The sequence below is a fragment of the Cupressus sempervirens genome, chromosome 10 (genome assembly GCF_028749045.1).
Source record: "Cupressus sempervirens isolate cs-2001-9-10 chromosome 10, ASM2874904v1, whole genome shotgun sequence".
In the NCBI taxonomy this organism is placed as follows: domain Eukaryota; kingdom Viridiplantae; phylum Streptophyta; class Pinopsida; order Cupressales; family Cupressaceae; genus Cupressus; species Cupressus sempervirens.
Genome location: NC_143127.1, coordinates 323,700,535 through 323,723,580, shown reverse-complemented (window position 1 = coordinate 323,723,580; position 23,046 = coordinate 323,700,535).

Here is a 23,046-nt window from a genome sequence, read left to right as displayed (position 1 = left end):
AACTTTATCAACAAACTAAACTATCTTAGCTTAAATCACAACCACCTAAAAACTAACATACTAACTATAAGAAACTTTATTAATTTAAACTAACATTACATAAATTAACATAAATCTAAACTTAATTATTTATTTAAGCTACTTAACTTTAAACAATTAACAAAACTTAAATAAACCAAACACTACTAAAAAAAAAAAACTTAAATTCAAACCAAAAATGATAATCAACATTCAAACTTAATTTTAAAACTAACTAAAACCTAAAATATTTTAATTATGCAACCTAACTAATATACTAATTAAACTTACTAATCAAATATACATAAAAAAAATGAAAATATAACCTACACTACCCCACCCACACCCCCCCCCCCCCCCCCCCCCCCCCCCCCCCTCCCACTAACTTCCCAACTATACCTACCCCACCCTAGGCCTGCCCCATGCTATCTGAAGCTTGTGCATGGCAGGCTTGTCCCTTGTCCTGTGTGGGGAAGATGTCACGTAGGGGGACTTGCATTTGGAGAAGGGCATGGGGGTACAAGAGAGTATGTACGTCTCTCCTTTTTAATTAAAACATTACTTGCCCTCCCTAAAACCAACAAGGTCAGCATTAAGTGGGAAGAATAACATGACAAGTTTAGTTAATAAAAAAAAAAGAGTTAAAAATATTCTTCTGCCCTCCCTCATGATGGATCGACCCCTGTACTAGCTGACAGCTGGGTGGAAGTTTTATATATATATATATATATATATATCTTGAAATTCCTATATGATTCGACTTGTATCATAAGTCCTATGGAAATAAATGCCAAAAGTTTTCTAGTTGGGGTGTTGAATTTAAAAGCATTATATATATATATATATATATATATATATATATATATATATATATATATATATATTAGTCATTTTATTTAATGAATTAACAATGATTTTTGATTTGCAATTCAAGGAGAACATCTGATGGAATATTCTCTATGACATGGGGAAATTTAAGACTTCCCCATACATTTTCCAGAGAGGGTTTTTTGACCTGGAGGTGCTCAATTTGTAAACCAATTTCTTTTTGCCAAGTTCTAGCATGTTTTCTTACTAAGTTCATTATTATGCAAGATGAGTCTAAACATTTCTTGAGGTAATAGAGTTCCTATGAACAATCACACTAATGAAAAAGGATGCAAATGATTATAATTCTCTTTCTACTATAGTTCATGTTAATTCAATCATCTAAAGACAAGGATGTATGGTTTGTATATAGTCATCATGTAACAAGGCATGTGTTCTTTCTTATTTATTTAAATTTAAAGAATTTCAAAACCTCTTAATCAAATTTCTCTTGTTCTTTATGAATATTACCAAGGGATTATGATCTTATATTCAGAATTCAAAAAGGTGATGAATAATTCTTATCAAATTTAATTGCATCACTAATGGAGCTTAACAATGAATGTACTAGCTTGGTGATCACAATGTAGGATTATTATTACATGTTAATGTTCAAAACATTGAATTGAAACTTCAACACATCCATTGCATTTCATTATCATAATTGAAACTCAATATTTCCCAATTCAAGACATTAACCATCATTCTAATTTCTCACATACATATGCAAAAATTTGGAACCACATGAGAGCATTGCAAGAAGAATTTCATAATCTTTTCTTTCCTCTATTATTCATCCTGGTTCAAGGCTCCATCGGGAAAGAACAAGTAAGAAAACCTGATGTCTTTGCCACTACATCAAATTCAATTACAACTTACATACTATTACAATTCATTGAGTTTTCTTCAAGGCTTTCACAAGAGAACTTTTATCAAATTTCTTCATTGCATCAAGAGAAAACATGAAAAAAAACAAGAACCAACATGGAGGTAAACAACACAAGGAGATAAGAAAATTAAACATGCATTCCCACCCGGTTGCACAATAGGTCCAACAATGAACCAATATAGGGTAAAGGTGGATTTTCTCAATAGGAGAAGTCAATCACCATACCATCACATAGCCCTTTCGGGGCTAAAACTTCAAGAACTTCCATTCTTTTACAAGGCCCTTTCGAGGCTATATCCACAAAGATTTTCATTCTTTTCCACATTCAAGAATTCTTAATAACAACAAGGTATGAGATGACAAGTAGGGGCCCATACACCCTAACCTTTTTCCCTCCTCTCACCATGAGAGGAGACACTACACTATTGAGGTCCAACTAAGGCCCTTTCCCCAAACATGACCACTTCTTCCCTATCCAAGGGTGAGTGTTGCCAAAAACATCCCCATGAAAACCTCTCAAAAAAAAATCAAAACATCAAGAAGGAATATGAATAACATCAAAGAAAACAAGGTAAAATCCCTCCCAAATTCACCCCCAACACACAAGAAAGAAATGCATAACTACACAATGTCTCCAACATGATTCAAGTAAGATTCAAAACATCAACACACATAATGAACCATTCATGGAGTGAAGAAATCCTACCTTCATAGAATATTTATGGCAATGGAGGTTTGAGAAGAGCTTCCCTTTCTTCCTTCAATCTTCAAGACTTCCTCCAAAACTAGAGGATTGGATGACAAAAACCAAAACTACTCCCAAAATGCCTCCAAGTATGGTCCTTAACTCCACTAGGCTTCAAGTAACTCAAGATGGGGGTTTGGTTTCACTAACCCAAGTAAAGAAAAACCCATTTTCGAAGTCAACCTAAAATAGGGTTTTTGAGTGACCCTAAGAGTCAACCTAGGAGGCTAAAGGGTTGGAAAGTACCCCCACCCATACCCTTACCCATAGGAGTACTTAAATTTAATGTTTCTAAGCCTTTAAAGACTTGTTAGGAACAATTAAAAGTTAGGAGAATAGTAAGATCAAATTACAACCTTTAAAGAATTACAATACAAGGTTAGCACAAAATTAACAAGTTATTTAGCTCCACTTTTCTGTTGAGTTGTCTCGGCTAATTTTCCTGCACACTCATTACACACATCAGTAGGTCCAAAAAAAAACATGCATAAGGTGAATTACATATTGGAGGAATTATATAAATTAAAGCATCCATTTCTTAATAAATAGTTGTTTATCTAATTCTACTCATATTCCTAAACCTTCGACTTGCATAACCAAAAGTGTTAGTGTTCCATACATTTTCTCCATCATTATACATATTTATAAGCATTAAATGACAAAATCAAATAACTAAAGTAAAGCATCACACATCGTAAAATAGCATAAAAATGTTCAGTGTATCCAATAATGTTCTGATATAACAAAGCATGAGTATCAAAATAATAATGTATCATCGGTGCTAGGATGGGTCAGGGAGAGGCCTCACATCCTCCCCCACTAGGCATGAAATTCCTCCTAGAGTTCATAAAAAAGATAAGGGTACTGTGATTGGATCTATGCTGCATCCTCCCAAGAAGCCCTAACCTCATCATAGCAATCCCACTGGACCCTAACCTAGTCTAGCTCTCGACCTCGAAGTGCTAGGGTTTGTCGGGCAATAATACGGATGGGCTGTAGTGCTAACTGGGCGTCCAAATCCACCTGTAAAGCATCCCAATCTATAATATGAGACTCATCATAAATGTATCCTCTAAATACAAAAATGTGAAACACATCATGGATGCGTGACAAGCTAGGTGGTAAGGCTAACCGGTAGGCAACTGGTCCTATCCTCTCTAGGATCTCGAATGGTCCAACAAACTAGGGTGCCAACTTAGAGCCCTTTCTGAATTGAATTAGACTCTTATGTGGTCGCACCCTCAAGAAAAATCTATCACCAACCTGATACTCCTGATCTATCCTCTTCACATCTGCATACTTCTTCTGTCGATCCTGTGCCTCTCTCAGGCACTGTCGAATTAGAGTCACCTGCTGCTCCATCTCCTTAACCAACTGAGGACCAATAGATACTCAATCCTCAATCCTATCCCAACTCAATGGCATCCTACAAGGTCTTCCATACAAGGCCTCATAAGGCGGCATACCTATGGAAGAATGGTGCCCATTGTTATAGGAAAACTCGACAAGCTGTAGGTATTCCTCCCACTTGACTTGATTGTCCATCACGTACATATGCAACATGTCTTCTAAAACTTGATTCACTCGATCAGTCTGCCTGTCAATTTGAGGATGGTATGCTATACTAAAATTGAGCCTAGTGCCCAATGCCAACTGCAACTCTCTCCAAAAAGAAGAGGTGAACAATGAGTCCCTATCGAAGATTATCTTTTAGGGAATGCCATGAAGTTTGACAATATCTCGTAGAAACACCTATGCTATTTTCCATGCTGTGTATGTAGTATGCATGGGAGAGAAGTGGGCAACCTTAGTCAATGTGTCAACTGTCACCAAAATGGCATCATGGCGATGATACGACAAGGGGAGACCAACAATAAAGTCCATAGATATAACATCCCACTTCCACTTTGCAATCTCGTGAGGCTGAAGGAGCCCACTGGGATGCCGATGCTCTAGCTTCACCTTCTAACACTCGAGGCATCTCACAACTATGTTAGCAATTTGCACTCTCATGCCTGGCTAGTGATATAACTGTCTCAAATCTGCATGTAACTTCTTAACACCGGGGTGCGCTGCATAAGGTGCTCTGTGAGCCTCAAGTATAAAGAACTCACACAATCCCCCAATGGAAGCTACATACATACATCTTCTATGGCTTATGAGTCCATCAGACTCCAAGGAATACTCTGAATACTTCCCTTCTAAGGGTCTCTAAGAACGCACCACCTAACTAACCTTTGTATAAAGCTCATTTGCTGGCAAGTGCTAAAGAATCCTCTTCCTCAAATCGGTACAAGTAGTCATAGATGATAACTCATGGCACCTTCTAGTTAAGGCATCTCCAACTACATTCTCCTTCCCCTTGATGTAATGAACATCAAAATCGTACTCACAAAGGAACTCCATCCACCTTCTCTACCTAGCATTAAGGTTCGGTTGTGTGAATATGTACTATAAGCTCTGGTGGTTGGAATAACGCTCAAATCCATGACCCAGTAGAAAGTGTTGCCACCTCACTAAGGCATGAACTACTAGCGCAAGCTCTAGGTCATGAGTAGGGTAGTCGAGTTCATGAGTCTTCAACTTCCTACACTCAAAGGAAATGGGTCAGCCATCCTGCATAAAGACTGCCCCTATAACATACAAAGATACATCAGTGCACACCACGAAGTTTGCGGATGGGTTTGGTACTACAAGAATCGGTGCACTCGTAAGGGCTCTCTTGAGCTCTTGAAAAGCTCTATCACACTTCTCTATCCACTCATACTTATTTCCCTTCCTTTGAAGAGATGTGATGGGATGTGCCAATCTAGAGAATCCTGCAATGAAGCATCGATAATACCCTGCTAGACACATAAAGCTCCTCACCTTAGTGACACTGGTGGGTGCCGACCAATCCATGATGGCCCTAATCTTCAATGGGTCCACTGAGACACCATCGCCTAATATGACATGACCCAAATAATGTATCTCAGGTCTAAAGAATGCACACTTTGACAAGCTGCCAAACAACTGGTTCTCCCTCAAGTTTTGCAATGCCTATCTCAAGTGCTCTTCATGCTCCTTCTCATCACGAGAATATATCAAGATGTCATCCAAGAAAACAACCACAAACTTATCCAAAAAGTTACAAAATACTCCATTCATGAGGCTCATGAATACAGCTAGAGCATTTGTGAGGCCAAATGGTACAACGATGAACTCATAGTGACCATACCTAGTAAAAAATGTAGTCTTAGGAATATCACTATCGACAATCCTCAACTGATGATAACTAGACTTGAGATCAATCTTCAAAAATACTTGAGCGCCCTGCAACTGATCAAGGAGGTCATCAATCCTAGGAACAGGGTATCGGTTCTTCATGGTTACTTTTTTCAATTGTCGATAATCAATACACAACCTAAGTGATTCATCCTTCTTCTTAACGAAGATCACTGGTGCACCCCAAGGTGACACACTAGGTCAAATATGCCCCTTGTCTAAGAGTTCCTCCAACTAAATCTTAAGTTTACTAAGCTCATGAGTAGTCATCCTGTATGGTGCTCTCAACACTGGCTCTACTCCTGGCACAAGATAAATATGAAAATCCACTACTCTAGGTGGAGGCCTACCAGGGAGCTCTGAAGGAAAAACATCTACAAACTCCTACAAAATAGGAAAATCATCAAGGGATGGCTCTCCCTCTAGATCTTCCTCCCTGTTACTAATGGTGATAGCGAACAACTTCCATCCTTTTTGCATGCACCATCTAGCTGCATAGCGGAAATCATACAAAGGGATATGGGTCTCTTAATCCCAAGGATCACTCTAGAGATACCATACTCATCCACACATTCCACCCTCTTTTGTCAACAATCCATCTTGGTGCTATGGGCATACAACTAATCCATGCCAAGAACAACATCGTAAGAACCTAGAGGAGTAATACGTAGATCAGACATCGTGGACATGTCTCCAATCTGAATCGGGCAACTATGCACCATGGAACTAACTGACACTCTGGCTCTTGAGGCTAACTCTACCTCCCAGCTAACATCTTGACTAACTGCCACTAGCCCACAACAATCCAAAATGAAAGGAGATATAAAAGAATTAGTAGCTCCAGAATGAAATAAAATAGTAACCATGCTACCTTGTATACTACCTGTAGCCTCAATAACTGTAGCCTAATGCTCGGCCTAACAGTTGTCAACAGCTACAAAAACTCTGTGGGATCTACCTATGTTGCCAACTGTCAGCTCTGAAAATGCCCCTCTCTGACCACTAGAGGACTGTCCTTGAGTACACTCTCTAAAAATATGCCCCATGCCACCACAATTGTAACATGGTCCTCATGTATAGGATCGAGCACCCTACGATCCACACTATTATGGGCCTCTTGACCTGCTAGATCCACTAAATCCACCCCTAGAAGACTACTGAGTCTTTGCTGGCTATGACTGTGGAGCCTGTACTTTCTAATCTTGCCTTGGACTCTGTGAGTGCCACTACTTGGGCTTGGAGCGCTGATAACCCTATGAGGGTTTTTGCTGCTGAGACTGTTGGCCCTTAGAGGACCCTGCTGTGTAGTTCTAATTCCCTTTCCAAGGGGTTTTTTGCTAGGTAGAGTTTCAATTTTGAGATCGATCCCATGACTCCTGTCTACCCCGAGTGTCCTGTACAACTAGTGCAACCTCAACAACCTATCTAAAGGTGGTAGGGAAGGCCATACAAACTGGACCCTGAAGTGAGAAATTTAGGCCCATGATAAATTGATGTACTCATAGTTTTTCATCCTTCATGTACTCGACATAAGGAAGGAGCTCAAGAAACCTGGTCTCATACTGAGCCATGGTGAGACCCCTTTGATGTATTGAATGAAATTCCTCTATCTGCTTCTGCCTGAAGTGCTCAGACAGGTACCTCTCCCTGAACCTCTCTAGGAATGACTCCCAGGTGAGGGTATCCATGCTCACTCCTCCAATGGTCTCCTCCTGATGCCACCAATTGGAGGCATCTCCTCTCAACTAATGAACTGGTAGTCATGCCTTTAGATTACTCCCATACAGACATAATCCAAAGCACCACTGTAGGCTCTGTAACTATGACTCTGCTATTGTCCCCTTAGTGGAACCGGTATATAATGGTGGTTTGAGTCAAATGAATTCCCTGATATCATCTCCTATATGTCTAGGAGGTCTTTCAAGTGGGGTCCTCCCTAGTGTATTGACTCTTCCTCATGCTCACCATGACCCTCCAACTATCTCGGTGGGGGACTCCTAGTCCTCTCTCTGACTTTGGGTGCGCCTCCTCCAAGTCCCTCTGCTTCCACAATCAGAATCTATTGACCTGGCTGAACTACAGGTACTACTCTCTGTTGAACTACACCGATCAAAGTCTGAAGTGAATCTATAATTTTTTGGTTTGGGTTTGGTGGTGGTGGAGGTGGAGGTGGTCGTGGAGGTGGAGGTTCATCCTCATGTCCTACTCTACCACCTCTCGCCCTATGACCTCTAACTCGTTGGTTGCTCCGTGTAATAGGAGGCATCCTACACAATTAAATTTTTTAGTTAAGTTCAGAAGCATAATGGTTTTAGGTTCGTAGTGTTGAAACACGGGCTTTGATACCAAAATGTCATGCCCAAAAATCTAGGGGCAAACACACACGCAAATTTTTTTTTTGAGAATTAAAATTTAAACTACTATAAGCTTGATATGCTTGTGTTCAAAATTTAAGCAAAGATTCTCTACACTTCATCTAAGGTTTATAATCTTTGCACGTGAATTAATCATTAATTTAACTTTCATCGTAATTGAACTTAAGCTAATTTACAAGTTCAACAATCCCTAATTTAAAACTGAATTAGTACAACTATCTTAGAAATAATTATAAATTAAATTTGAATGAATGAAATCTAAACTAAAGCATACTATGACAATTAATATTTAACGTATCCATTAACTTTCCTTACCAATGAGCACTAGAGTTATGCTAATTAATTAAACCTTTACTATCCACTAATATTAGACCTAAATTTATTAGAAAAAAAGAACTTCTAAAGGTAAAACAATATAATTGATATAACTCTGATTGGATCATAAAAATAAACAAGCTTTCATAACTTACTAATCTTCACATCTTAATTGACAATTAACTCCGCATACTTATACAATCTAATTAATTAATTTAATGTTCACTATTAAAGTTGTTGTCTATAATAATTCAATGAATCTATATTTTAATCTGAATATTTATTTGAATTATTGTAACTTTAAGTCCACATTAAAATCAATCTATAGAGCTCATAATAAGATGAAACTAATTAATGGAACTTTAAAAATTGTATTAAATTACAATATTCAATTTCACATAAAAAATCCCTAAATAGAACTAATCTATTATTCAATCATCTAACCACTATCTAATATCAACACCATTACCAACCTAAAAGAATTATAACGTTACTTTCTAAAGCTAATAACTATAATCCAAATATAGGTTTTAAGGTAATCCTTAATTTGAAATATAACAATCTAAACTTTATCAACAAACTAAACTATCTTAGCTTAAATCACGACCACCTAAAAACTAACATACTAACTATAAGATACTTTATTAATTTAAACTAACATTACATAAATTAACATAAATCTAAACTACCCAACTATACCTACCCCAACCTAGGCCTACCCCATGCTATCCCAAGCTTGCACATGGCAGGCTTGTCCCCTGTCCTATGTGGGGAAGATGTCACATAGGGGGACTTGCATTTGGAGAAGGTCATGGGGGGACGAGAGAGTATGTACGTCTCTCCTTTTTAATCAAAACATTACTTGCCCTCCCTAAAACAAGCAAGGTCAGCATTAAGTGGGGAGAATAACATGACAGATTTAGTTAATAAAAAAAAAAGATTTAAAAACATTCTTCTGCCCTCCCTCATGATGGATCGGCCCCTGTACTAGCTGATAGGTGTGTGGAAGTTATATATATATATATATATATATATATATATATATATATATATATATATATATTTTTTTTTTTTGAAATTCCTATATGATTTGACTTGTATCATAAGTCCTATGGAATTAAATGCCAAAAGTTTTATAGTTGGGGTGTTGAATTTAAAAGCAATATATATATATATATATATATATATATATTCAAAATTTATATAAGTCATTTTATTTTATGAGTTAACAATGATTTTTGATTTTCAATTCAAGGAGAATATCTCATGGAATATTCTCTCTGACATGGAGAAATTTAAGACTTCCCCATACATTTTCTAGATAGGGTTTTTAGACCTGGAGGTGCTCAATTTGTAAACCAATTTCTTTTTGCCAAGTTCTAGCATGTTTTCTTACTAAGTTCATTATTATGCAAGATAAGTCTAAACATTTCTTGAGGTAATAGAGTTCCTACGAACAATCACACTAATGCAAAAGGATGCAAAGGATTATAATTCTCTTTCTACTATAGGTCATGTTAATTCAATCATCTAAAGTCAAGGATGTATGGTTTGTATATAGTCATCATATAACAAGGTATGTGTTCTTTCTTATTTATTTAAATTCAAAGAAATTCAAAACCTCTTAATCAAATTGCTCTTTTTCTTTGTGAATCTTATCAAGGGATTATGATCTTATATTCAGAATTCAAAAAGGTGATGAATAATTCTTATCAAATTTAATTCCATCACTAGTGGAGCTTAACAATGAATGTACTAGCTTGGTGATCACAATGTAGGATTATTATTACATGTTAATGTTCAAAACATTGAATTGAAACTTCAACACATCCATTGTCTTTCATTATCATAATTGAAACTCAAAATTTCCCAATTCAGGACATTAACTATCATTCTAATTTTTCACATACATATGCAAAAATTTGGAACCACATGAGAGCATTTCAAGGAGAATTTCATAATCTTTTGTTTCCTCTATTATTCATCCTGGTTTGAGGCTCCATCGAGAAAGAACCTGTAAGTTAACCTGATGTCTTTGCCACTACATCAAATTCAATTACAACTTACATACTATTGCAATTCATTGATTTTTCTTCAAGGCTTTCACAAGAGAACTTTTATCAAATGTCTTCATTGCATCAAGGGAAAACATGAAACAAAACAAGAACCAGCATGGAGGTAAAGAACACAAGGAGATAAGAAAATTAAACATGCATTCACACCGGGTTGCACAATAGGTCCAACAATGAACCAATATAGGGGAAAGGTGGATTTTCTCAATAGGAGAAGTCAATCACCATACCATCACATAGCCCTTATGGGGCTAAAACTTCAAGAACTTCCATTCTTTTACAAGACCCTTTCGAGGCTATATCCACAAGGATTTTCATTCTTTTCCACATTCAAGAATTATTAATAACAACAAGTTATGCGATGAAAAGTAGGGGCCCATACACCCTACCCTTTTTCCCTCCTCTCACCATGAGAGGAGACTCTACACTATTGAGGTCCAACTAAGGCCCTTTCCCCAAACATGGACTCTTCTTCCATATCGAAGGGTGAGTGTTCCCAAACACATCCCCATGAAAACCTCTCAAAAACAATCAAAACATCAAGAAGGCATATGAATAACATCAAAGAAAACAAGGTAAAATCCCTCCCAAATCCACCCCCAACACACAAGCAAGAAATGTATAACTACACAATGTCTCCAACATGATTCAAGAAAGATTAAAAACATGAACACACATAATGAACCATTCATGGAGTGAAGAACTCCTACCTTCATAGAAGAATTATGGCAATGGTTTTTCTGAGAAGAGCTTCCCTTTATTCCTTCAATCTTTAAGACTTCCTCCAAAACTAGAGGATTGGGTGACAAAAAACCAAAACTACTCCCAAAATGCCTTTAAGTATGGTCCTTAAGTCCACTAGGCTTCAAGTAACTCATGATGGGGGTTTGGTTTCACTAACCCAAGTAAAGAACAACCCATTTTCGAAGTCAACCTAAAATAGGGTTTTTGAGTGACCCTAAGAGTCAACCTAGGAGGCTAAAGGGTTGGAAAGTACCCCCACCCATACCCTTACCCATAGGGGTACTTAAATTTAATGTTTCTAATCCTTTAAAGAATTATTAGGAACAATTAAAAGTTAGGATGATAGTAAGATCAAATTACAACCTTTAAAGAATTACAATACAAGGTTAGCACAAAATTAACAAGTAATTGAGCTCCGCTTTTCTGTTGAGTTGTCTCGGCTAATTTTCCTACATACTCATTGCACACATCAGTAGGTCGAAAAAAACACATGCATAATTTGAATTACATATTAGAGGAATTATATAAATTAAAGCATCCATATCTTAATAAATAGTTGTTTATCTAATTCTACTCATATTCCTAACCCTTCGACTTGCATAACCAAAAGTGTTAGTGTTGTATATGTTTTCTCCATGATTATACATATTTATAAGCATTAAATGACAAAATCAAATAACTGAAGTAAAGAATCACACATCGTAAAATAGCATAAAAATGTTCAGTGTATCCAATAATTTTTAGACATAAAAAAGCATGAGTATCAAAATAATAATGTATCATCGGTGCTAGGATGGGTAGGGGCGAGGGCTCACATAAAAGATCACTAACAAGGCCACTCATAATAGGGTGACTAAATGCTCTAATAGGGTCACATGTAACAATGTCTTTTACAACCTTTAACAAGGTTGGCTCTTAATAGGGCTCAGTTTAGAAGAGTGAAAATTAGTAACTAGTTACAATTGGTGGTTTATTTCAAATTGGGCTTCCATGTTAAATCTTAGTTTCACTTGTGTTCATGCTATTTATTTTATGTGTATGAAACTAAGTTAAGTAAGGTTAATCATAAATAATATCTAAATATTTTTATGTTAAGCATTTTTCAAGTTACATCATTTACTAGTATAAATCGAGTGCCTATGTTTACCAAACATCAATATTTTTAGTGAAGTTTATGTTTTGTGAAGAAATCTAAGTGGTCTAGGATTTATTTTTATGGTAACTAACTCACCCCTTTCCTCCTAGTTACTCCTCTTATCTTTCCAACCATTGGTATCAGAGCTTCTTGGTGTTTGTAGAGAAGGTTTCAAGGACCTAAGTTAAAGATCAAGTTGTCTTATAGAAGAGAGATTCACAAGTTGAATAAAGCATGAAAATTACTTATGAATTTTTGTATGGAAACCCCTAATGATTAAGGTTCAAACTATGTGGAAAATCCTTACAAAGCTCCTACTAGAACATTGACTAAGGAAAAGATTGTTGAACAGAAAAATCATAATATTATGAAGATTAACATACTATCAGCTCTTAAATATGTTGAATTTGATGAGGTCAAAGGGTGTCATATTTCTCATGAGATGTGGAACAAACTAAAGGATATATTTGGAGGTGATGATAATGTGAAAAGAGTGAAGGAAAAAATCTTGAGAGGTTAGTTTGATTAGATGAAGATGAGAGAGTACGAAAACATTGTAAAATATGTTAAGAGAATCAAAGGATGTATCAATGCTATCAAAGCCTTTGGAGGAACAATTGAAGATTTGGAATTAGTAAGAAAGGTACTCATAACCCTTCTTCCTATCTATGCAATTAAAGTGTCTACTTTTCAAGAGATGAGATGTGATCCAAATAACAAGATAACTTTGGATGATCTACTTGGAAGATTGACTACATTTGAACTAGATAACTATGATAATTATAGTCCTAGTTCTAGAAATCTTGAGTCTCCATTTGAATCCAAGGTATCACTCACGAAGAAAAAAAAAAAGGTCAAATAGAAAAAAATCTAAAAGTGAAGAGGAAGACAGTTTTGATAGTGATGTTGACTATAAGATGGTCTCCCAAAGGCAAAGGAAAGTACAAAGGTAAAATTTGTTTGATTTGTTTCTCTTGTGAAGAAGTTGGACACATTACTACAAGATGTCCAAAAAGAGAAGAGAAAGATGAAAAGAAGCACAACAAACTCAAAGGAAAGAATGATTTCAATAACTTCAAGGACTAAAAGGACAAAGCTAAGAAATCTTATTTTATAGCTAAAGATTCAGATAGTAGTGAAGATGATGAAATGATCTATATTATTGTAAAACATGAATATGATGATGAAGAAGATAAAATGGTAGTTATCTCTCATGTTAGTAAAATTGATACATGGATTATTGATAGTGGCTGCTCACATCATATAACTAGTGAAAAAATAATTTTTGAACATATGAAACATTATGATGTTGGAAGTGTGAGATTTGGAAACAATGAACCATGTTCCATAAAGGGAAAATTTTGTATCTCACTAACAAATGAACTTAGATGTGATAATGCTTATTGAGTTGAAGGTTTAAAGAATAATCTACTGAGTGTGACACAATTGAATAACAGTAGATTCAAGGTAGAATTCATGAATGGGAAGGCCATGTTACTCAATGGAAAATGAAATCTAGTTCGGTCTAGTAAACAAACCAAGGGTAATCTATTCTACCAAGATTTCAGTGAAAGTTCATGTTTCATTGCTCAAGTAGAAGAAAGTTGGTTATTCCATAAAAGGTTATGACATGTGAACTTTGATAATATGATAGTGGTAAGCATAAAAAAATATTGAGATGTATTCCTATCTTGAGGAAACCTGATATGGGCCCATGCAAAAATTATCAAATTGTTAAGATGGGAAAGACAAGTTTCAAAAGAAATAATTATCATTCTAAAGAAGTATTGGAGCTAGTTCATATAGACTTATGTGGACCTATTAGAATGGAAAGCTATAGTGGAGATAAGTATTTTAATTTTTTTATTGATGATTAGTCTAGAATGATGATTGGAATGTATCTAAAAGAGAAGTCAGAAGCCTTTTGAAAGTTTAAGTGTTATCTAGCAAGAGTAGAAAAAGAAACTAGAAAGAAATTGAAGTATTTGAGATCAAATAGAGGTGCTAAATTTATCTCTAATTAATTCAATAAATTTTCCACTCAAAGAGGAATTAAAAGACAAGTGTCATCCCCTTATACAACTTAGCAAAATGGTATAGCTAAAAGAAGGAATAGATCCATCATGGATTGTGGAAGAATTGTAATGATAGAAAAGAATGTTAAAATCAAATACTGGAACTAAGCATTCAGTATTATAGTGCATACCTTGAATTGAGTACAACCAAAGAAAGACTCAAATCAAACTCCTTATGAACCATGGTATGGTTACAAACCTAATGTAAGTTACTTAAAAGTATTTAGTAGCCAATGTTATATTCTAAAAGAGACTAGGAAAGGTAAATTTGATGTCAAAGGTGATAAAGGTATACTCCTAGGATACTCCAATAGAAGTAACAATTATAAATGTTTGAATTTATCTACTTATAAGATCATAGAAAGTGCACATGTGAGAATTGATGAGTTTTCAGAAAAGATTGAAGAAGAGAGCAAAAAAGAACCTAAGCATTACAAAAGGTTTATTTACTATGAACCTTATACATTAAAAAATCTAATTGGAAGTCAAGAGGCCTCACCTCCTAAGTCCCCAAAGTTTCCATATGCACCTCAGTTGTAACCAGTGCAACCTGAGTCATAGTTTGGATGACCCAAGTCACAATCAAAGTTTACCAAGTTGTAGCTAAAACATAATGAGTTTGAAAGACCTAAGTCATAGATAGTGGTATCTTAGTGTTGGAATTATGATATATTTGTCATCAGTAACAAAACTTATTCAATTTTGAATGCCTATTGAGCTCATCACCTAGTCTATAGTTCACACCAAGCATTCAGTGGTTACCTTATAAATTTCACAGGTAAACAGTTGATACCGAGCATTCCTTTGGAAACTAAGCATATGGGAAGTTCAATAGTATTTACTGAGTTCATAGTAGTTACCGAGCAGAACAATGTTCTCTAAGAAACTAGTGATTACCAAGCTTTGCAGTGTTTACCAAGTAGACAATGCTCACCGAGTCATCAAAGATCTCAGTGTTTACCAAGTAAACAAGGTAAATGAAGGAATTACTGTTTACCGAGTAAACAAGGTAAATGAAGGAATTAGTGTTTACCGAGTAAACAAGGTAAATGGAGGAATTAGTGTTTACCGAGTAAACAAGGTAAATGAAGGAATCAGTGTTTACCGAGTAAAACAAGGTAAATGAAGGAGTCAATGTTTACCGAGTAAAAAAGGTAAATGAAGGAATCAGTGTTTACCAAGTAAATAAGGGAATTAGTATTTACTACGTAAATAAGTTTATCAATGGATTTAGTTTCTACCGAGTGAGACAACATTCACTGAGTCACCAATGGTTACTGAGTTTTGAGCTACTCAGAATGATTAGTATGGATCGTGCCTCTACTCTTACCGAGTGCATGACGATGCAGTGTATTGAAGTGGATGCCGAGTATCAGAAGGTCACCGAGTCAGTTTGTGGAACCCAAGTTTTCTACCACTTGGCCGACTTAGTAATTTTTGTTCACTTGTATTTTGGTTGACCTTGCTAGTGTAAATATTGGAATGGTATATATCATTTGAAACAATGAGATGCTAAGTAGAATCATTGTTGTGGTGTGTTGCAATATTTTGAGAAGAAGGAAGCGAATTACCAGCAGAATAGAGGAATACATCAAGGTCAACATTGGTACAAAAAAGCTATATCCATCACATCAAGTGATCAGAACACAAAGAATCTTATCCACAAACAGTTGTAACCAGATCTACTACTTCATCCTAATAGGTGAATCAGTTTGTAAATCCTTTAACAGGGTAGACTTAACAGTCTTTTGTGAATCTCCTAACAAAGTGCATACTTCATTGTATGTTTGCAAATCCTTTAACAAGGTGGATCTAGCAATCTTACTTGCTCCTAACATAGCAGATCATCAAAAGTGATCATTGTAAGTCTTAACCAGCCAACTTTATACTGCAGTATTGAAGTTTTTTGGGTATCATCCCCACCCTAGTTTTACTTTCTAATTGGAAGGTTTTTGGGTCACCAAATCTGTGTGTTCATGTGTTAGAGATATTTATCTTTTCATGCATACAGTAGATTAGATTGATATATGGTAAAATATTATTATGCAGAATAGAGTTAATGTTTTTGAGTTATTGATTCACCCCTCCCCTCTTAGTAACCTTGTTAGTGTTGATTATTTCCAACAATTGGTATCAGAGCATTGTGGTTCTTAGGATAAAGTTTGACAACTCGAGGAAAGATCAAGGACAATGGAGATATTTAGACTTGAAAAATGTATTGAGAATGAAAAGCTAGATCTAGAAATGACCATGACTCAACTAAATGAAGCAAAGGAGTATCTTTCTCAATCCCTGAAAAGAAGGAAGGAACTTGCAAGACAAATGAATGATTATTAGTATATTGAAGAAAGGATTGAAGACCTTTTTTCATCATGCAATTCAAATGAAGCTAACAAAGCAATCAAGGTACTCCTAGTGAAGAATGGTTCTCTGCAGGAAGAAGTAAGAAAGCTCAAAAGAGAACAAGAAGTCCAATCCATTAGGTTATGTGAAGTTTTGGAATAGAGAAACAAGGCAAATGAAGACTTAGAGGTAAGAAATAATCTATCCCTTCAGCATGAAGATCTTATAGGACAACTATCTAATGCAAATGAAGAAATTATGATTCTAAGAGCTGAGAATGAAAGTTTGAGAAATGATTTAATCACTGAAAGACAAATCAATGCAAGCTTGCAAAGTGATCTGAGATTTGAAAGACAAATCAATGAAAGTTTGAAAAATGACTTAAATGTTGAAAAACAAGTCAATGAAAGGATGATAAAATCTCAAGTAGATATGGATCAATTGAATTTGCAAAATGAGCAGAATCTTCATAGACAAATAGGTAAAGCAAGCCTTGGATACAATGAAGAAGGTGAATCTTCCAAACAAGGTACCCAAAAGAATCAAAGACCTACTTGCAATCACTGCAAAAATTTAGGTCATACATCCAACAAATGTTGGAGCAATGGTAAAAGAAAATTCAATGGTAAATGCTACAATTGCAATCAACATGGTCACAAAGCAAATGAATGCAAGGAAAAACCAAAGTTTGAGGGCAAATGTCACAAATGCAAGAAACAAGGTCACAAGGCATATGACTATAGATCAAAATCATTCAATCCAGTAGAATAGGTTATCAAAGTATTATTTGGTTGGGACTACAATACTTGGTGCAGATGTCGCTATTATGGAGAATATGGACACATTGGAATAAACTGTGCAAGACATCACCTAAGGAAGAAAGATACTACTATAAGATGTTATACATGTACCGAACTTGGTCATATATCCAAGAATTGCATGAATATAGGAAGAATTGAAGACAAAAAGAAAGCCAAAGCTGACAACATTCGAAAGTAGATGAGACAACAGTGGATTCCAAAATCTACCGAGCCAAAAAATTCAAATAATGGCTATGTCACTCAAGAAGTGGGTGACTCCACCATTTCTAATTAGACTTATCAAAAAATTAGGGACTGCACCTTCAAGCAATATCCTAAGCAGTTCTAGAATATAGAAGTGCAAAAGACATATCAGTATTTCAGATACTAGACATATTTCACTGTGATGCATCTACCAAGCAAGGTTGATTTCAGACTTAACCAAGCTACGTCGATAATGTGAAAGGTTTTTGTTTGTTTACCAAGTTGCAAGGTTTATCGAGTAAGTTGGTGACTATCTGACAAACCCTAGGTCATCTTAGCTACATTCATACCTGAGCATTAGTGGTAGATTTTTTTATCAAAAAGGCAAAATTTGATCTCATTTTTCATCATGAATTCAGAATATACAGAGCAAAGAGTTTCCAAGAGTGTGAAAGAGAGTTCAAGCAATTTGAAGATTTTCTAGTGAAGAATTTGTTTAACGAAATCATTCACTCACCAAGCAGCAATGACATCTGCAAGCACCAGCAGTAATAAGGCAAAAAGAGGTTCTGAAATGCTTGTGAAGGGAGTAGAATGGAAAGCACCCAGCTGCAAGCTTGTTATCGCCATAGCTAAATCGCTCAACCCTCATGGAGCTCAATCAAAAATTCCACCAAAGGTACTTCTTATAAATGAAATTTGTACTCATTTCAAATGCACTATTCAAGAAATAGGGACACTAGACATGGATAATGCCCTAGCCGAGTTGTGTGTGAACGGAACCCTAAAACTCGAGCACTAACATCTAGAAACCAAAGGTCTAACCCATATCCCTCATCTGCCAAGGAACTTCCAAATGAAATGGATAAGATACATTTTAAGTTGTGTGCATAATGGATAGTTGTGGTTAGAGCAACCCGTCCTGATAACAAAGAAGACGATTCATAAGATCACGGGTTTGCCAATATTAAGCAAATAAAAAAAAACTAAAATCCTAAGTCGGGATGAACTTTAGAGGTTAACCCTAGCTAAATGGGATGGCAGAGGATTAAAACCTAACAATGTAGCTAATGCAGAGTTAAGGTTCATAATCTATTTGATTGCATATAAGATGTATAGTTCCAGCAGATTGAATAACATGCCCTGTGAGGCTGTAGATTTAGCCTATAAGGTTGTGAAGAAAAACATGGAGTTTGACCTAGCAGATGTGCTGCTCAAACAACTTAATAAAAACATGGATAGTATAAGGACCTCTAAAACCAACTCCTATAAATTTGGTTCTTTTTTAATTTGTTTATTTTTCTTTATACAAAAGTTTTTCCCTTCAAAAGGTACAGTAGTATGGAGAAAAGACATTCCAATTTTGTATCAAATAAATGAATTTGTAGCAAAAATGGGAAAAAATTTTGATAGTATTATGGACAATTATTTTGAAGACTTCAAGGAGAGGATGAATAAAAGGTTTAGGATTCCTCCTAAGCTTGTTGAGGATTATAGAGATGATGTATGTTTCATGGTGGACTGTGACAAGGTGTACATCCTAGCAGTCAGACCCCGAGTTGCATGGGTAAAACCTCTTCCTTATGAGGTAAATATTGATGAAGCCAAAGAAATAATAGAGGCACTGGTAAATGAGCTAGTAGACCCAAGGCAACAAATTTTTGGAACCTATGAAGAAGCTAAGGCCACAATTGAGCTTGAAATCAAGCTACCATAGGCCATAAACAAGGGCAAGAGGAAAATAGCAAAATTGAAAACTTTTACCAGTTCTCTTTTGTTCACCAAGGCAAAAGGTGAAGATGAAGAAGGAGAAGAAGAAGAAAGAGGAGAAGAAGAAGAAGGTAAAGAAGAAGGAGAAGAAGAATCTACAGAGGAACAACCAAAGAAGCAAGGTAAGGTGATCATTGCCAAACCTAAGAAGAAGCCTACTGCAGTATTCACCAAAAGAACCAGGAAAGGTAAGCCAAAACCTATACTAGTTAGGCCTGCACCCACATTTGAGCAAAGGCTCAAACAATTGGAGGAAGGAGCTGGCATCACAAATTTCAAAGCATTGAAATTTGAAACTAGAACTGATGCTGAGAAAATGCAGATTGAGGAACTAGTACTCAGCAAGATGGGTAAATGGAAATACTCCCTGTACCAGATTGCCCCTCAAATCTCAAAAGAACTACTCGAGAGATTGCAATCGAGATGGGAGTTAGCCACCCAAATAGTAAAAGATATTTATGAGCAATCTATAAAGAATCTCCAACCAAGTTTCACTGGAGTAGAAGTTAAAGCTGAAATGAAAAACCATGAAGGTAAAATGATGATCAGATTCCACACTTGGTTGATTTTGATCAAAGATATTGAACATGTTGTAAATGATTCTACAAACATGTGGAAAAATATCTATCATCTACATAAGCCCAGTGAAGATCCAGTAAAAATTAAAGATGATGACAACAGCAATGATGATGAGCTTGATAACACCCCATCTATCACAGTCTCACTACGAGAGCTGCATGCACTGATGGAAGATAAAGAGGAAGAAGACAAGGAAGAAGAAGGTGAAGAGGCAAATAAGGAGGAAGATGATCTGGTGAAAATTGTAGCAGCAGTTATTGCATCACTTCCTCACTCTCCACCTAAAACTGTAGCATCATCAAGGTTGGAGTCAGCTTCAACAGGTTTGGTCACATCTACATCAGATATATCATCAGCACCTGCCACATCTTAGCTCCAGGTATCATCAATGGAAGTGTCTACCACTTCATCTACCGAGCTACATTCCTTTTCTTCAGTTATTGAGCAAGCCTTCTCAGCTCTATCATCATCAACTGTAATAACAGTAAGTTCTACAATTTTGTCAATTCCAATTTGTTCTACAATTTTATATGTATCTACTTCAAACCCAATTAGTTTAGATACTGCATCACTGAGTGTATCACCATTTGTGGCAAGTAATTTAGTTTTTGACCCCACATATACTCCTATTGGCACTCCACCCTCAAGTATCCTAGTTTTCACTGCTAGTCCTTCCATCTCTACCATTGTGTCTATTCCCAAGGTCAAACCAGTCATCACAAAAGTCAAACAAAATAAACCATTAAGACTTATGATCACTGGAAAAGAAATTCCTAAAAACATTGACCTAGAAACTGAGATAGTAATTCCAAAGATTAACTATGAAAATGCTACCATTGAAGAAATGAGGTATGCTAGTCAACTAATTGAGATGAAGGCTACGCAGAAATAGCTAAGGTCTGAAAGGGATAAGGAATATAAAATAATTGAGAATGCCCAAAATATAATTACAAAGGCTATAGGTGTTGATGTAGATTCTACTCAACACAATTTGATCCAGTTAGAAGAGGCAATCAATAAATTCAATGAGGATACCTTCGGTCAAGAAAATTTGATGGAGAAGGCAGAAAAGAAATTTGATAATAAGGTGCTTGAGCACATTGCTCAGCACATAGCAATGAAACAGGTTGAATTAACCTCAGTTTTGGCTAATATTGAAAATTGTTTTAATAATGTAACATCTCTTTTTGCTAAGCTTTGTGATGTTACCGAGTATACTAAGGAGATAAGAGAGCAATTAAATAAGATAGATGAGGATTTGAAGGCAAGCGCACAAAATTTGAAGCTTGACCCCAGTTCAACCTCATCTCATCACCTCAGGATAAAATTTTTGTTAGAAAAACAAGTAGAATTGCTGAGAGAAGAGTCAAGGATTAGATCTACATTGATAGATATTAAAAATATGATCCTTCCCATCATGGACACAATGCAAAAGGACATTGCCCACTCAAAAATGTTGATCCATGACAACAATTTCTCCATTGCAGACCATGTGATTGAACTCTCTGCAAAAGTTCAAATTGCTCTATCCACATGTAGAATCCTGCAAGAGAATTGGGATAAGACTCTTCAACTCATTCTTCAGGTACATTTAGAGTTTATCTTAGATTTTGGTGTTTCTATGTAAATACATTCTTTTATTTTTTTTTGGCATTATTGTCAAAAAGGGGGAGAAAGAGATACTCCGATAGAGTTATTGGTGAGATAAATGTACAAAAAGGGACAAAGAGATACTGTAAATAAAAGTCACATAACTCATGTAAATACCTTGTGTATATTGTATGGGGGAGTCATATGTAAGGAAGCCATGAATATTCAGTGGAATTAGTTGTCAATATGTCAGATATTGTATATAAGTGTTGGCTCATAAGTGTTTTTGTCACTAATGCCAAAGGGGGAGATTGTTGGAATTATGATATATTTGTCATCAGTAACAACACTTATTTGATTATGAATGCTTACGAGCTCATCACCTAGTCTACAGTTCACACTGAGCATTCAGTGATTACCATATAAATTCCATAGGTAAACAGTTGATACCGAGCAGAGCAGTTTTCTCCAAGTAGTTAGTGATTACCGAGCTTTGCAGTGTTTACCAAGTAGACAGTGCTCATCAAGTCATCAAAGATCTCAGTTTTTACCAAGTAAACAAGGTAAATGAAGGTATTAGTGTTTACCGAGTAAACAAGGTAAATAAAGGAATTAGTGTTTACCGAGTAAACAAGGTAAATGAAGGAATCAGTGTTTACCGAGTAAAACAAGGTAAATGAAGGAGTCAGTGTTTACTGAGTAAAAAAGGTAAATGAAGGAATCAGTGTTTATCGAGTAAACAAGGGAATCAATATTTACCACATAAGGAAGGTTATCAATCGATTCAATTTCTACCGAGTGCCGCAACATTCACCAAGTCACCAATGGTTATCGAGTTTTGAGCTACTCAGAATGATTAGTATGGACCATGCCTCTACTCTTACCGAGTGCATGACGATGCAGTGTATTGAAGTGGATGCCAAGTATCAGAAGGTCACTGAGTCAGTTTGTGGAACCCAAGTTTTCTACCACCTGGCCGACTCAGTAATGTTTGTTCACTTGTGTTTTGGCTGACCTTGCCAATGTAAATATTGGAATGGTATATATCATTTGAAACAATGAGATGCTCAGTTGAATCATCATTGTGGTGTGTTGCAATATTTTGAGAAGAAGGAAAGCGAATTACCAGCAGAACAAAGGAATACAACAAGGTCAACATTGGTACAGAAAAGCTATATCCATCACATCAGGTGATTAGAACACAAAGAATCTTATCTGCAAATAGTTGTAACCAGATCTACTACTTCATCCTAACAGGTGA